This window comes from Octodon degus, unplaced genomic scaffold (assembly GCF_000260255.1).
Source record: "Octodon degus isolate 3935 unplaced genomic scaffold, OctDeg1.0 scaffold00517, whole genome shotgun sequence".
In the NCBI taxonomy this organism is placed as follows: Eukaryota; Metazoa; Chordata; class Mammalia; order Rodentia; family Octodontidae; genus Octodon; species Octodon degus.
This window is the reverse complement of record NW_004525093.1, coordinates 95,489-112,835: the sequence shown is the minus strand read 5'-3', so window position 1 is coordinate 112,835 and position 17,347 is coordinate 95,489. Positions and strand designations below refer to the sequence as shown.

General features: G+C 43.0%; 2 pseudogenes; both read left to right on the top strand.

The window, feature by feature from the left end:
- The first annotated feature begins 15,024 nt into the window (after positions 1–15,024).
- Positions 15,025–17,037, top strand: LOC105741349 (annotated as a pseudogene).
- Positions 15,982–16,683, top strand: LOC101577043 (annotated as a pseudogene).
- Positions 17,038–17,347: the final 310 nt, after the last annotated feature.

The window sequence follows — 17,347 nt, the reverse complement described above, 5'->3', positions numbered from 1 at the left end:
TGAAAAATTATTTCTTTAAAAATTCACTTGGAGCTTTATATCAGAGATTATAAGAAGCTGATTTGTTCATTCCTATAAGTTGCAGCAAAAAATGTAGTTATTATATCATGTGGAATCAAATGGTCCCCACATCACATAGCTACTACCTAATTGGAAGCTGGGTTTTGTGCACTGTTGTGTGACTGTGTGTCATGAAATGGCCAGCTTCCATTGTTTCCAATCTTGCAGTGGATGAATTAATATAAAGCAGTCAAAAGGCAAACAGAAAACTAGAAAAGAGCATTCAAAACTTCTCTAAAACAATTCCTATTCTTGCTATGGGTTTAAGTAACAGATCAGAGGTGGTACAGTAAAGAGCTCCTAAGTATTTGAGTCCCCTCCGCTGTCAGATGAGAAGCAACCTGTGGCCTGGACTGGAGTTATTTGTCCCTAAGGAGATGTAGGCCATGAACACCCTCAGCAGCCTGGAAGCATAGCGGGGGACAAGGCTTCCCTCTTGTTGAAAGGGTCACTTCAGCTTCTGACTGTCCAGGTGCAGGCTCCTCAACAGTGGGCAGCGGCTGCCTCTGAGGTGTGGTTTCTTTCTTTCTTTCTTTCTTTTTTTTTTTTTGGTGGACTAGGGTTTGAACTCAGGCCCTTGTACAAGCACCTATTCTACTGAGCCATCTCCCCTGCACCTTGAAGTGTGGTTTCTAAATGGGTCAAGTTTGGCTGTGCTGTGATGCTGTGGTGGGGAAGCCTGTGCCTTCCTAAACACATGTTTATTCTTTCTCATTACTAAATTGACAAATAATGATATCTGGTTAAAGATAAAGCATAATATAACATTTAAGCATGCATTGAAAGCTAAGCAATAGACATTTACAAATTTAGTAAAATAATCTGTGATAAAATCTGTGAGTTTATATAAAAGCAAATATTATGAATTCTGTGTTTTGATTGCTTTCTTGACTCAAATATGATACTAATTTGAAGCATGTTGAGCATTCCTTAGCTTCCTTAAAATGAAAACTAAGAAAATCTTACCTCCCTTTCCCCGAAAGATGAGAAGTTACATGACTGCCAGTTCTGAAATCTCTCCAGTTATGTGTAGGAGGAGCACCAGTAGCAGCAGCTACAGCATATTTTTACAAGGCAACTAATTCTGAGCTTCATTTTTTCTAAGTTCTTGGAGAATCTTTGACCTGTTTAATTCCAAAATTCAATCATATTTTTATTCTCAAGGCATGTACATAGTTTGTAGCAAGTTTGTAATTCTTATTTTAAAGTTCAGAGGAAAAAACCTTACCCAAAAGGCAGTTCCATCAACAAAAATATCCAAATAGATAATAGTATAAGTGTTGTGCAAGACAAAAATAACTTTATTGCTTGGGCATTCAATAAGTGAAGATGTTATTCTTGTTTATGATGATACTGCATCTGGTGAAGGAGTTAAATTAAAAATTCCAAATTCCAAAAATAAAAGAAACCTAAAAGGGCATAATTGAGCTATTCGGTGGAAATCTGTCCTCAGATCCTTCCTGTGTTCTTTGTAAACTCCCAAGTCCACATCCCCAATGAGACCACACTGTTGTACTGAGGTGCCTGGATCTTCCCCAATCTTCCTGTCTCTGTGTCTTTGGTGATGCTGACCTCTGCCCTGGGCACTGAGTTCTGTTTGATCCTCTCATATTTCAATATAGAGAAATCTACTCCAATCAGATATGAATGCAATTCCAAATTTCTGAGGTAACCCTTCACACTACCATTAAACAAAAATGAGACAAACTTTGAGAGCAAGAGAACATTCATATTCTGACCTCTGGTAGCACAGCTCCTGCTGCCAAGAGCCAGTAGATTTGATTTACTTGTTTTACTTTCTCTTCTATGGACTGAGAAATTAGGCATTGTAGGCTGGTCAAGTTTAGTTCATGTTGAACATCTTTAAGAGTGTGTGTGTGAGGTAGTTAAAAAACTAGACTAAATAAACTCTACACATAGTGTGTAACCAGCTAATAGCCCAGCTCCACCTGCAGATGTTCCTCCTGCACTTAATATGTAGGTACATGTGAACTGCCTCTACCACTGCAGGCAGATGCTTATGCCACTGAGCTAACTGCCCAGCTCTTGCCTCTACAATTTCAAAAATCCAGGCTTAGATCCCCTGAAACATTTACCTGAACAGCTCCTGTAAGCTCACTCTGATGAGGCAGGGAAGTCAAAGCCATGCTTTGGTCTATCTATATGCAGACCAGTCCTTACATGTCCGAATCAAAAGGCCATCATCCACAGGACTACTCCCTAACTATTCCCCTTGATACTGGTGCCTTTTCAGGCTGCTTACTCCAGTTCTCGTTTCCTTGCTCCATGCCAGCTGTGGGTTTTGTCTTCATCTCTATGGACAACTGCTCCAAGAGAACAGCACAATAAATCAAACACTGGACCAAGATTTGATGAATGTCCCAGGCACACTGGACTTGCACCTGGATCAGATTAACTCTGTCGCTAAGTTGCCAGGGTAATGCTACAGAGCAGACAGGCCTAAGTTATATCTCTTCCTAAAAGCCACTTAGGAGAAACTAAAATCTCTGTAGTAAGACAGTCTTGGTGACCTTGACCAGGGTCCACCTCAGGGTCACTAACATCCCTAGTGTTCCTGTTTCTCACTGGGCCTCATCTCAGAAGATCAAATGTAATACGCCCAGCAAAAATTTGCCTGGGTCACTAAATGCGGAGGGAAATGAACAGAAAATGCCTCCCCAGCCAGGACACTTCAGTCTCTCAGGTGCCCACGTAGCAGTTACTGTTCCAGTTCCAGTTGCTGCTGTCTCTTAGTAACAGCTGCTCACTGTGATGCGTAGCTGGACATTATGACGTACCTTGTGTAACCCAGTCCCCATTTGACAAGCTCTTCTGCCTCTGGACTTCCTGATTTCTAATCATATATCAGCCCTAGAGCACCACAGATCATGGTCTGATATTGTGGGAATGATCCTAATGGGTGCCCATAGATGTAAACTAAATCTGCCTCCAAATCCTGGCTGTTCCTTTGCTGTTTCTGCTTGCCATTGAACACTGAGGAGAAAGAGGTGATAGATGAACAAGATCTCATTTGTTTCTGTTAATGCCAGGTGTACACTTGTGTCCCAGTGTGTCCTCACAAGTCTCCATGTAGCCATGCATTTGTCCTCACCCAGCTGTCCTTACCAAAAGTGAAACTAGGTGATCTGCACCCATGTCAAGTTCAATACAAAATAGAAAGACAAAAAAATGGCAGAGGCTCCTCCTCCAGCTCGGCAGTGACAAGAGCCTCATCCTGATAATCGGTCTCCTCTTGCACATCATTCTTAGGGCTTCTCCTTTTGTGATTGTACCTGACATGAAGCTGAAACAAATTGCTGGAAAATGACTTCTACTGCTTCTCCAGATCATGACTCCCAATTCTGTGCTGTGGGCATCTTAAACTGACTCTCTATGATTTTATGGGGTGAATTTTCAACATTAGCCCTGGAAGTTTTACTTTATATCCATTCCGTATGCTCTACTTCCAACTCAAAAAGTTCAAGGAAGACTGTACAAGGAGAAAAAAGCTTGTACCTGACCCCAGTGAGTTCCCAGAGAGCACAGAGGTACTTCACAGAATCTTCAAGCTGTGAGGCAGAAATGATAAGACTGGAGACTTAGCTTCTTTCTGGAAGTTGATAGAATAGCAACCCATCTTTGTACTTTGATCAAAGGAGTCCTGATTAATAACTAAAATTATTTGTCCACTAGGAAGTTGTTTGTACAAATAAAGGGTGCACAAGCTCAAGCTTGTCTCCTTGGCACAGTCCAGAGTCCCCTCTGGCCTGGACATGGTTGGCTGGACTTGAGTCACCTTCTGAGCCACACTGAATCCTCTAGAAAGAAGTGGAAAACAAAGCTGACCATCAGGCATAGTGAATAAAATATTTTAAGAATTAGACTTATTTAGAACCTAAAGACAAACCAAGCTGAAGGCCCAGTTTGCTTTGTTTTCTCCCACTCCCCTTTTTACCTCTTGCCATGGGAAGCACCATATGGGCTGTGTACAATGCTTTTGTCTATAAAAGTCCTGACCAGCCTGTATCATCCATACCAGAAGAGATTAAGAACACCGACATCCATAGCAGGCTGCAGACCGGCATGGAGCTTGGACATCTCTGCACAATGTGCTTCATTCTGTCTCAGCCTCGGCATTAAGGGACTCTGAGCCCTCTGCCTGTACAGACTGCCTGGTTCTTATGCTGCTCTCTCAGACAGGAAATGTAATTCACCAGCCACAAGGTTGGTGCACACATGAGTAAAAGCATGGCTCACCCCAAATTGTTCCTTTGTCTGCTACTATTTCCCTGATAGTTAGGTGAGCTGAACCTGAAAAATGAGATGTGCAGGCAGCAATTAGCTTGAGGAATGCAGCTGAGGTGAACAGCAGCTGGAGCTATGTGTCACTCACTGAGGGTGTTAAGTGCTGGGACAAAATAGAAGACACCAAAAATTAAGGAAGGAAAGGTTTGTTTAGCTCATAGTGGAGATTCCAGGTCCATACTCAGCTGGCTCCAAGGCAGAGCAGCACAGGGCAGAGGGCATCTGTTCATGGCAGTGGAAAACAGCAAAAAGCAAGGTGAGAAGCAGCGGCTGCAGCACCTAGCCAGCCTCTCTCTCTTCTTTATATTGTGTGCAGATTACCCACCCCAGGGAGGGTGTGACCCTCATATCCATAATCCCAGGACTGCATCATGAATTAATCACAAAGTCTAGAAGGCTGAGCCAGTGACTGCATGAGGCTTTGCTGGAACAACTAAACCTAAACTATAGCAGTGGAGACATATTTGGGCATTTATAGAAGATTTGATAACCAGCAAAGGACTCTGCTGCAGTGCACTTGCTGGTCACTATTTTAACAATTATTTTGTGTTCTCTGTGTAGTCATTGTTTTTTATTTGAAAATCAGGCATATCCCAAACAATGACTGCATCATTTTTTTTCTCAGTTTTAGTATCTGTTTAAGTTTTACAATTAAAAACAAGGAACTTTGAAATAAAATGACAAAGCTGTCCTTTATGTGTTTTGGAAGCTATTCAGTTTTTTTTTAATGCTTTCAGGAAATTATTACAGAAATAAAGTGCTATTCTTTCAAGCTCTGGTGTTCAATTTCATTGACTAGGTTTCAAGGGAATGAGGACAATCTCAGTACCTCAAGGTAAATTACAGCTAAATGTATGCAACACCATGGTCCTTTTATCACACATTCTATCCTATTGACTCAAAGCAGTAGATCTTATTTGCTAGACAGCCTCATGGTGGGCACGGGGGTCTTTCTGGTACACAGTGCTGTTACCTGTTCACACAGAGTGTGATGTCCACGTCTATATATCTTCCAAGTAGTGAACAGCGTGTGAACATCACAGAAATTAATGGCTGAATTTTTTTTCTGGTACATGATTGTAAGAAATGTAGCAATTATTCTTTCATTTACTCATTTTTAAAAATGAATGAATGTATGTAATGAAACCAAAAGGCCAGTGGCCACCTGATATGAACATACAGTCAAGGATTCTAACAGACTTCCAGGTCCTGACGCAGGAATAGTAACAGGACCATGGATGGTCTAGGGAGGAGTTTTGTACCTAAGTGAGAGACATACATGAAATATCTGCCTCCGATCTGGGAGTGGACTGCAGCCCAGAGAGCAACAAGGCCACATTCTGCTTCGGGAGGAGGAAATGGGCTCATTAGTACTTCATTGCAGCACAGTGGACAGCACACTGACTACAGCTCCCCAAGGTCCCCACCTCCACTGTGGGGGGCTCATGGGCTTAGAGGGCACTGATGAAGACCTCAGCAGCAGGTTCGAAAGAAAGAAGAGTCCGGAAAACTTGCATGTATTGCACTCCTAGTCTATTCTAGAAGGTGCTTTAGCAAATGGGAAGGGATTTAAGAGACCAAAGACTGGGGGTGGAAAGGAAAGACACAGAAATTCAGGAAATATCAGGCACATGTACCAAGTATTTGGTACCCACAGTGAACATAAAAATTGTATGTCATAAATATGAGCTATTAATGATATTAAGAATAATGATAAAAATAGGGAAAGGGGCTACAGGGATGGAGGGAGGCAGGCGGGTGGGAACAGGAAAGGGAGTGATAAAGAATTAGGTGTGTACGTGCACTTACTCCCTGAGATGCATGTTGACACTCTGCACTTCAAACATGTATAGTAGATAAAATAATAATTTTAAAAGCAGACCCTACATGTCTCTGCAAGCGCTGTTCAGTTGTAACGATGCTACCATTTGGAACCCAGCCTCAGCACCTGTGCCTGAGGGCAGGTGGACAATGCAGGATGGGGTCACCCAGGCTAGGACTCAGAGGACAGTCCTCACTGTGCACGTGGAGGCCGTGGGTGCCCTCAGCAGTCTCTGGAGCAGCACATGGGCAGTGATTCCCTTCTGTTGATTTAAATTTTGTAAGAGCACTCACATGCCAGATAAAAATACAATTTTATTACAAATTCTGTAAGGTTATGATTGACTGTTGCCAGGTACATTTAATGGTTATAAATGTATTTCGTTTCCTATTATATGTTGAGTTTATCAGACAATACGTTTTTTCTTTTTTTCCCCACTATTCAAGGTTTATTTCGTATTGTAGTTGGTATGACACTGGGTTGCACTGTTCACAGGTAGATCTTTTTGCATTATATGGCAATGTACACTATATATCACAAAATAAAATCCTCTAAAACAGTTATTCCCAAGACATGCAGCACTGGATTTGTACACTGGATCCCAGGCTGTGACCAACTGGGGAAAGGTCAGATGAGGCTTGGTGGGTGAAGCTGTGTAGCAGAGTAACACACATGTGTTTGAAGAACAGCTGGAGCCTGCGCAGCGAGGTGTCTCAGATACGCTGGGCTATGTCACACTAACCAGCACTACAAGTGTAGCACCATCCGGCATCAGGACAGAGCTGTGGGGTTTTGTGAAACGTATCTACTTCCAACTTTTGGAAACTGATGTTTTCTCCAGGCCATCTTAATAGTGTGGCTTCAATCACATGTCAGATAAAAAGGACAGTGGGAACTACTCTAACTAAACCCTCCTGTAGTCTAGACAGTGACGTGTTGACGTTGGAAGACTTTAAAACTGCAGCTCCTTCTGGATTAACCACAAGGTATCCACACTCTTCTTAAAATGTACCTCTTCCACAGGAGTCAGAGTGACTTTCAAGATATCATAGAACCCATTCTGTTCCAGGACATAAAGGACACTAAGGAAGACATCATTCTTGATTCCATAGAGCCCCTTAATCACAGTAGAAATTGAATGCACCCTTCTAAGATTCATTATACTTTCTGCCAAATCTGCCGCCAATATTCCAATGGCCCACGATGTGCAGCCTTTTAGTTTGATCACTGTCAACCACCTGTTTGTGAACCTCTTTCCAATGCCCCTTATCCCCATCAGTTCCTAACTCAGGGTGCAGACTCTTCAGGGTGACACCAGCAACCTTCATGCCACTCCACACAGTGATGCTGGGATCTCCGTGCTCCCTGAGGATCCAGCCATGGCAGTTCCGTGGGTACATGCCCAGCCTTTCTCCCATCAGGTGGTGGAATATGGCTGAATCTAGGTTGCAACCACTGCTGATAACATGGTTCTTGGGAAAGCCACTTATCTTCCAAGCCACATAGGTCAAGATATCCACTGTATTGGACACAACAAGCAACTTGCATTTGGGACTGTACTTTACAACATTAGGAATAATGAACTTTACTATGTTCACGTTACACTGCACCAAATTAAGATGGCTCTCTCCCTCTTTGATGTGCTCCAGCAGTGATAATAAACAGCTTGGAGTTTGCAGTTACATTATAGTCTTTGCCAGAGACAATTTTTGGTGTCCTAAGGAAAAGAGATCCACCATCTCTCCCTTCAGTTTGTCTTCCATGATGTCAACAAGAGCAAGTTCATCTGCCAAGTCCTTCATTAAGATACTGATGGTACAGGCCATGGCAACAGCACCAGCCCCGACAACCGGGATCTTATTCTGGGCACCTGCTCTTCCTTAAAGAGCTTCACAACCAGCTGATCTTGAGACTGGCCATCTTGGACTTAGAACCAAAAGAAACCAGAAATGCATGTGGGACATGTGTTGGGGCACGCGCTTCTCAGATCCAGACTAGGCAGCAACAGCTCCAGCACTCAATATGTTTTTTTCTTTAAAATTGTTTCTTTTTTAAATATCTTTAAAAACTATTGGAAAATATTGTACTTAATTTTAATCCCTATTCTGTATACGTTTACTTCTCAGTGCTTACTATTACTGTTTTTATTATTTTCTTGTTTTGCTGCTATAAATTACACAAATGGTGTCAAAATCAATGCAAAGAGTTCTTAGAATTCTGGAGGTCACGAGCGCACACGTCAGTCTCACCAGCGCGCAGTCTGCTTCCGCTGGTGTCGTAGGGAAGAGGCGGAGTTCTCGTCCTCTTGGCTTTTGAGGCTTTTTCCCTTTCGAGGCTTTTTCCCTTTCCATACTTTTGTTCTGATTCATTGTATTCGACTTTTTTTTTTTTTTTTTTTAGTAAGGGTTCTACAGGGTCTCACTATGTAGATCGGACTCTTAGTGATACGTCTGTGTTCAGTCACCCAAAGAGCTGGGATGACAGGCGTGCCACCACGCCCAGTCTCAGTGGCCCTCTTCACCTGTTCTGAGGGCGAGGCTGACACGGCAGGCCTGGGGATCGAACCTCTGCCACTGTGTAGGTGTAAGCAGGTGCTTTAAGCTGCTGAGCTATTTGGCTGGCCCAAGTCCAATATTTTGATTCAGCAGGAAGGCAGGATAAACTCTCTGTCTCTATGTCTTTTTATTAGCTGATCTGTAAATTCCATTTACTCATACATTAGATTTTGTTCTCCAAATGAATGTGTTCACTTTTTAAAACATTTGAATACAAAATTATTTAGAAATCCACTTCTCACACATGCAGCTAGTTAAGGTGTGCTGGGGCAGGCTCAGTCATGGGCTAGTAAAAAGAATGTGACATGAAAAGTCAGGGGCACACACAGAGGGACACTTAAAGGTAACATAGATAAATGTATCACAGAGGATATTCACCTGACGGCAAGCTGTCTGGACAGAGCGATCCTGTTTGTATTCTCAGAATGTCTTCAGAGAGCAGAGGAGAAAATCTTCTGTCCTTTAAAGTTTTAGGATAACTGCAGTGCATGACTGGGCAGGATCTCATGACCTAGAGGGCTTCCTGTATGCTGCCCTTCTTCAGTGATCTGTATTTTCTAAGCCTCTCAATAAATACGCTGTACTTGCTCAGCTCGGGGCTCAGACAGATGAGGCTTCTGAGGCCCCGAGCATGATCACATTCAGCCTTGCTGTCCTTCTTCCCATGGCTGCAAAGCATCTGCGACCTATTTGTACCTGCACAGGATACATCTTGATCTCTCTTTTTTCCCATTTGATTCCCTGCCTTCAACCCCTCTTCCCCTCCTTATTCACAAAGTTCTGTTCCCATTTGTTTTTCTTTTCTTTGTTTTCTGTTCCACCCCCTGAACCCACTTCCCTTTGCTGGAGCCACAGGGCAGGTTTGGGTGCAGGCTGCAGGTGCCTGCAGAGCGCTGTGCACTGGCTGCACAGAAGTAGGTGGCTGAGTCTACAGGCTGAGTATTCTTGATGTGCAAAGAGAGCTCCCGGGCAGCTTTTCTGAAGAGCACTTTGAATCTCCCATCTTCCCTTTCATTCACAACGGGACGTATGGCTATCAGTAATTCAAGCCCTTTGCCAGGGAGCTGTCGGTACCACGGGAAGTAGTCAAATGGAAATGCACCATCCTGGTATGTGCAGTTCAGTACTGAAATCTCTCTCTCCTGGACTGTCAGCCACTGAGGATTTTGTCTCACCTGTTGCTGGTCATTTTTCTTCTGCTGTCCATTCACCCCTGCTTAGAAAGATTTTAAAGAAGTCATGAGGCCCTGACATTGTAGTTTCCCTCTAAAGCTTCTGCTTGCATGCTTTTTCCTGTTCTCCAGTGTTCCCATTCCCTCAACTTAATACCATGCCCTGGGGATTCTTCTCCACCACTCACATGTCCAGTGAAGTCCTAGGACTAGAACTGATGCTCCCAGAATCCTGACCATTCCTCCCAAAGCCAGGGCTCAGTATGAACTCCAGCAGTCCTCTGTCTTCCCAGACAGCTGAAGCTCTGGCTCTAAACTCACACTCACTTTCATTCTTTCAATGGGCTCCACCCACTTGCAGGTGTTTTCACTTAAAGCTTATTCTGTCAAAGGAAACTCTTTCCATCCTTGGCCAAATGTCTTTTTTCAAAATCAGAAATAAACTGTGTGTATACAGAGAAGCATCCATTTACAATTTTTCTCTACTAATCTCTTTCTACACTTTCTTCCCAATTTCTAGAATATTAAAACTCACATTGTAACAGCTATGCCAATAGAAATCCCCTTATTCTAAAGCAATGAAAGATGAGAAATCCAATCAATCCAAAGGATTAATCCATAGGAGGGTGTTTCACTTTCTTATGAATCCTAAAGTCTACTGCTATCACACAGGGGCATGATATTCCATTATAATCTGAAGTCACAGAATATATTTCTCCTTGTCTTTTTGTCCTCAGGGAACCAAGTCCCATTACAGTCTAGTAGTTGTGCTCATATTTCATGACTGTAAGAAATGATAGAAGATATTTAAGGTAAAGCCAATTTTGTGCAGGTTTTATAAACTGCAAATCTGGTTAATTAAGTACTGCAAAGAATATATCTGAGGGAAAATCATGGACTATCCTGGAACAATCTACTCTGGAGAAGTTTTAACCTAATAAGAGAGGAACAGAACATTTTTCTGACTTCAGAAGATATGAGAATGTGGCTCTTCAAAAATAAAGTATTTTTGTAACTCATATCCTGAGTTTGAATAGGCAATGAATCTTTTTATTCTCATGGGTAAAAATGAAAATATGAAGAATCAATTTTTTTATACATGTTTATGCCATTGGGGCATAGTGGCAAATACTGATAAATTCTAAAGCAACCTGGAAAGGAGGGACAGTCTCAGTTATTGTAAAAGTTTAAAAAGTTAAAAGGCATGAGGAAGGTTGTTTTCCTCAAGAACAGAATGGATTTTCTGCGTGTATATTGTACGTCAGATCAGCTCTAACCAATGAAAAGCACCTTCATAATGCAACAGGAAAAAATGCTGCTTGTTGCTCAATCTGTTGAATCCCTGCAGCAATGTCAAATAGGAAGAGATTTTTGTACCAGGAATTGAACTTATGACCTCATGCTTGCCAGGCAGGCATTGTGCACTGAGCTCTATCCCCCACTCAAATGGGAAGTTTCAAAATTGCTTGATGCTTCTATGTGCCTAGCACATCCTCCGTTATCTGTGGCAATTACTTTCTAAGACTTCAAGTAAATGTCTGAAACCACAAATAGAATCAAACTGTAGGACAGACTCAGGCCCCTGTGAGAGGGTAGAAAATGCAGCCTCTGTGTGGCTATGAGCAACAGGAACTTTCAAGCAGCTTTATGATTTGAAGCTGACAGCTTGTGGTGTTGATGCCAGGCTCTGGGCAGGCAGCTTTAGCCCTGCTAGTGCAGGTCGCCATTCCCACCCAGATTCCCCTATTAGCCCGAGGACTGAACTCCTATCAACAAGCCAGCATCCAGTCCATCCAGTGTTGCCCCTGTCGGGGGTGGTGATGGGACTCCTACTCCATAAACAGGACACGCCCCCCCAGAGTCTTTGGTGCCACAGCTCTGAGTGCCCCACTCCTCCCAAGTGGCTTTGCCATGCTTCCTCCTGCAATAACTACAATGACATGACTTTGCTGTGTGTGGCCTTCTCTGAGTGCTCTTCATTGTTCTACAGCAGAGACAGTGACAGACCTGGCTCAGGTGAACCTGGGGACTCACAGGTCCCGGACCCAGTGGATGTAACACAATCCTATGTTTTCCCTATACCTACACTATAACTTTTATTTTTTCACCTGAGGGAAGCAATTTGTGTTTTCTCTTTTCTGAATCCACATTACCAGCACATTTAATTTTGCACTTTCAAACACTTTTTAAGTAAAATAAGAATTGCATAAACACAAACAGTGTGGATAGCAATTCTGATGAGAGGGCTATGAAGTGACCAATGATCACACAGCACAGAGCCTGGTTCTGCTGGGCAAAATGACGATGCACGTCCCAGGACACACCAAGAAGGGAGGCAGGAAATCCTACAGGCTGCTGTGGACTATGTGTAATTTGAAAACCTTGTCAATTGTTTATTTCTGGAAGTTTCCACTTGGTATTTTCAGACCATGACTCGCTGCAAATCCTCAATACCTGGAGAGTGAACTTGAAGAAGAGGAGGTCTTGATGCACATGTGTGGGCTCCTACATGCTCCAGCCACATGGGCAGTCCCTGGACCTCATGCAAGGAAGATGAGACCCAGCCCACAGCCTCGGCTCAGTACTCAGGGAGAGCGCTGAGTGTCCAGAGAAGATGAATGAGGCAGAGATGAATTCTGCTTCTGGACCACATCACTGAAGGGTTTAAGGAGAAAAATTGCTTAAAGTATGCCCATAAGTCATGAGTGAATTTCCCTGTAAAGAGAATGTAGGAGAAAATTCCAGTTCAGTTAAATCAGCATGGCTGCCGATTCAGTGGTACACGAGTGAGGCCATGCTGCCCTCATATCAGAAATGGTCATATGGCCCTGAGCTCTAAGTCTTATTTTTTTTACCTAGACATTATTTAGTGAATGGGGAGATACATGCATAAATTAAACATGAATAGAAATAAGTGACACAGAGGAGGAGGTTTGTTACCTTTTAAAGCAATAATCTCTGGCTGCCTGAGCCTGTGTGAGAGACCTTGATCTACCCTAAAGCAGCGCTGCCCCTGAGTGGCTGCACAGGGAGAGTACAGCCTCCTGTGAACAACTCCCGTGATTTTGTTTCTATGAATGGACTTTGTTTTATATTTCAGTTTGTGTTGTTTGTGTCTGTGACACATGCACGTCGCATCTCAGTGCCGTTTCCTTCTCCATGTCTTCTGGATCCAGGCTCCCTTTTCATCTCCACGAAATCTGTCTGGATGCATGCTATCATCCTTCTTTTATTTTCTCTGTTAAGTCTATAGAGTTTGGTTTCTCAAGCAAGAGAAACTGTGTGATGCAAATACACATGTATCTGCTTAACGTCAGCTACAATTACGGGCTCGAGGGGCATCAGTTTTCCTACAAATGACTCAGGAGGATCCTTTACGTCTGAGTTGTGCTCCACGGCGTGTATTGCCTTTATCCGTTCATCAGATGAAGGGTTTCTGTTCAGCAATCCCCACCTCACTGAAGTAAGTAGTGGTTGAATCTTCTTCTTGGACGAATAATTACTCTAGATGAAAGGAGATTTTGCCCTGCTAAGGCGAGCTAGAGTATTTGCTGCTGTCAGCTGAGGTGTTTTTTTCAGAGGCATCTGGAGGAACTGGATAGGGTGTTAGGTGTATCACCCTAACACCTTTTAGTGAAAAGCGGGGTTCCCCATATGTGACATACACAGCTCACATGCCCTGTGGGCCCTTCAGAGGCACACACTGGACCTCAGGCCGAGTTACTGCCTGACCAGTGCGTCCCTTCCTCCCTTATCCATGTCAGGTCAGGCTGAATCCCTCACACTGAAGCATACCTGCCCGTGCATCACCTCTCCACGTTAGCCAGAGCACTGGAGGGTCAGGGTTTTCCATCAGCTTTCACACATAATGGCCATATAATGGTATCTTATGTGGTTTTTACTTGCCTTTTTTCTGATAAGTGTGATGCAGATCATGCATCAACAAACTTTTTCCAGAGAAGATCACACAGTAAATATTGAATTTTGAGTTTTGAAGACCATTCAGTCTCTGTTGCAACTGCTCATCTCTGCCAATGAAGCATGCAAAAAGCTCCTCATAAACAAATGGCACTGCTTCAATGGAACTTCCTCAGAATGAGTACCTGGATTTAGTGCATAGGCCACATTTTCTTGAACCCTGGGGAAGAGCATCTTCTCCTGTTCACATATTTTCTTTTATGAAACCCAGCTCAAGTCTTATTTTCATTTTAAAATTCATGCTTTTATTGAGTTGTCAGAGCACAGATATATAGAAACCTAGATACACGATAGATAGATAGATAGATAGATAGATAGATAGATAGATAGATACATAGATAGATACATAGATAGATACATAGATACATAGATACATAGGCAGACAGACAGACAGACAGACAGATAGACTTTGAGCAACATGTGTATTTTGAATGATTTCTCCTACATATTGAGTTGCTATTTTCTATTATTAAATATGCCCAAGACTTCTTTGGAAAAGCTCAAAGTATTACTCACAGAAATTAAAGAAAGTTTAATAAATGGAAACATGTTATTTTCATGAATGCAAAGATTCAATAGTTTTAAACCTCCCCAATTCCCCCATAAATTCAATTAACCATCAGTCAAATTCCAATTCTTCATATAGATTGAAGAAACAACTCCATAATAATACAGAAAATAAAAGATGTTCAAATAATCCAAACTGTTTTTAATGAATAATTTTGGGGAATTCAACCTACAAACTTATTGTAAAATACAGTATTCCAAAGAGTTTGATACTTGGGAAAGTAAGAGACGTAAATTCTGTAAGTTTTGAATCAAAGCAGATAAAATAGTATTACACAAATGGATTTCATTGGTCTCTGGAGCATGGAGCAGTGCCCAGCAGGAGCCAGGAGCCACACTCCACCGGGAGTTGGGCAGGGAGCGCCGCGCCTCCCAGGCGCCAAGGGCCCCCATACCTGGTCCTCAGCTGGCAGCGGCCACGGGAAACCCCGGGGCCTCCTGGCCACCAAACTTGAGTGACCCTGGCTTTCTGGGAGCCCCTCCCTCCACCTTTTCTCCTGCAGCCTCCATTCCTCCTTGTTCTGTCCGCCTATAGCCAAGGCTGTAGAGTCCCGGCACCCAAGAAATGTGGAGCCCACAGGCTAGTGACGCTGCCCCCAAGGGCACCCCACAGCCAGTGGGCAGCAGGCTGCCCTTCCTGAACTGCTGCGTGCCACTTTCACATCAAGTGGCCGGGCACATCTACAGGAAGGACAAAGTGGGAATACTGCCACATCCAGATGGCAGTGTTGAAACAGTTACAGCCACCTCCAACGGGCCCACGAGAGCTGGAATGTTGTAAAACAGTTTATGCTGCTGATTGTAGGGATAGTTTCTTCTACAACTATGAAAACATTTGCCAAGATGTTACGGTATCTGATCAGCACCCACTGCACCAAATGATTTATACCTAAAGCTGGAAGAGGTTATCCTTAAACTGACTAAGCTTTGCATAATGGATGCAAAGATAGAATGAAAGAGCTGTGATCTTTTTGCCTCATCTGAGAAGGTTCAGCAGCAGGTCAGCAAGTAACCATTAATGGAAGAGACTGGGTTCTTGGTTCTTGGCAGGAGGGTTTATCATGTTCATTCTGACAGCTACGAGACACAAAACCAGCACTTTGGAAGAAGCTTAACAAAAGACATTATAAAGGTGGAGTCTCCAAGCTTTTTTATAATAGCTGCTGCTTAAGAAAAGCAGCAATTGCTGCCAGTATTCAAAAGATTAAGAGAATTCTGCAGTGGTTTGAAAGCCAGAAGCAGCTTAACTTTTGTGCATGTTCCTTACTCTTTGTTTATGAAGGTTCATCTCAGCTAGCCACTACAAAATCAAATGACAGAACATTGGCAGAAAAACTCTTGTCCAAAGGGCCACCATAAGACCCAGCAGTACTGGAGTATAATCATAACTTTCATATGCCAAGCTCCACAGTGGGTGGAAAAATAGGGTCTGCAGTAGGCAAGAACTTGTCCATGATGTTTGCTTGTCAGAGAAAAATGTACTCAAGAAAGCATGACAGGGAGATCTAGCAAGTAGAACAGCATGGCCAAGCCTTGTGGGGTGCGCTTGAGCAAGGAGGCCCGCAAACAGGTAGATGTCTTCAGACAAAATCTTTTCGAGGAGGAGGACTCCCTCAATGTGGCAAACTTGACCTCCCTTCGGGCCCCACTGGACATCCCTGTCCCAGACCCTCCACCCAAGGATGATGAGATGGAAACAGATAAACAGGAAAAGAAAGAAGTCCCTAAGTATGGTTTTCTCCCTGGGAATGAGAAACTCCTGGCTCTGCTTGCCCTAGTTAAGCCAGAAGTATGGACTCTCAAAGAGAGGTGCTTTCTGGTGATTGCATGGATCCAGCACCTGATCCCCAAGATTGAGGATGGAAATGATTTTGGGGTAGCAATCCAGGAGAAAGTTCTGCAAAGGGTGAATGCAGTCAAGACCAAAGCAGAAGGCTTCCAGACAACCATTTCTGTGTACTTCTCAGAATGTGGGGAAGCTGTGGCCAAGGCCTCCAAGGAGAGCCATGTAATGGATTACCGGGCCCTCGTACATGAGAGAGATGAGGCAGCCTATGTGAACCTCAGGGCCATGGTGCTGGACCTGAGGGCCTTCTATGCAGAGCTTTATCACATCATCAGCAGCAACCTGGAGAAAATTTTTAACCCAAAGGGTGAGGAGAAGCCGTCTATGTATTGAGCCCAAGACTAGAAGAAAAAATAAACAACCTGTTCCTTGTGTGGATAAAAAAAAGAAAGAAAGAAAGAAAGAAGAAAGAAAGAAAGAAAGAAAGAAAGAAAGAAAGAAAGAAAGAAAGAAAGAAAAAGAAAGCATCACAGTCAGACTTCCTTGAAAGGTAAAAACTCAGAGCAGGACAGCAGATGGAAAAGTGTGTCACAGAAACACCTCAATGGCATTACACTGTCCCACCTGGAGAAAGTCTTCTACTGTCTTCCCACTGGTTGCCAAGAAACAGCAGAAGTAGATGTGCGAATGATTGATTCTGCTCATGTATTCCCTAGGAACGCAGTAGATGAGGGATATGTTTATGGTTTAAAGAATTTAATTACTGTTCTTCAAAGTATTTTAGACAATTGAATCTTCTGCTGTCTTTTTAAGGAGTGGGCCAGTTCTACTGAAGAGCAGCAGCCATTATCTCTGCATCCGTAATGCTGTGTAAGCAATTTGCATTGTGAGTTGATGTTTTATTGGTCTTTGTACTTTTGATAGAAAGACTCTTTTTTATACTCTTACTCAGGAATACTAATTGGTTCATTAGAAAACTATGAAGAATAAAGAAACAGGAATGTTAAGCAGGGACAGTGGTGGTACGTGGCTTCAACAGCTATTTGGCCCGAGCAAAACATAAATCATCATTCAGTCATAAGAGTTTATTTCACTTTCTGTA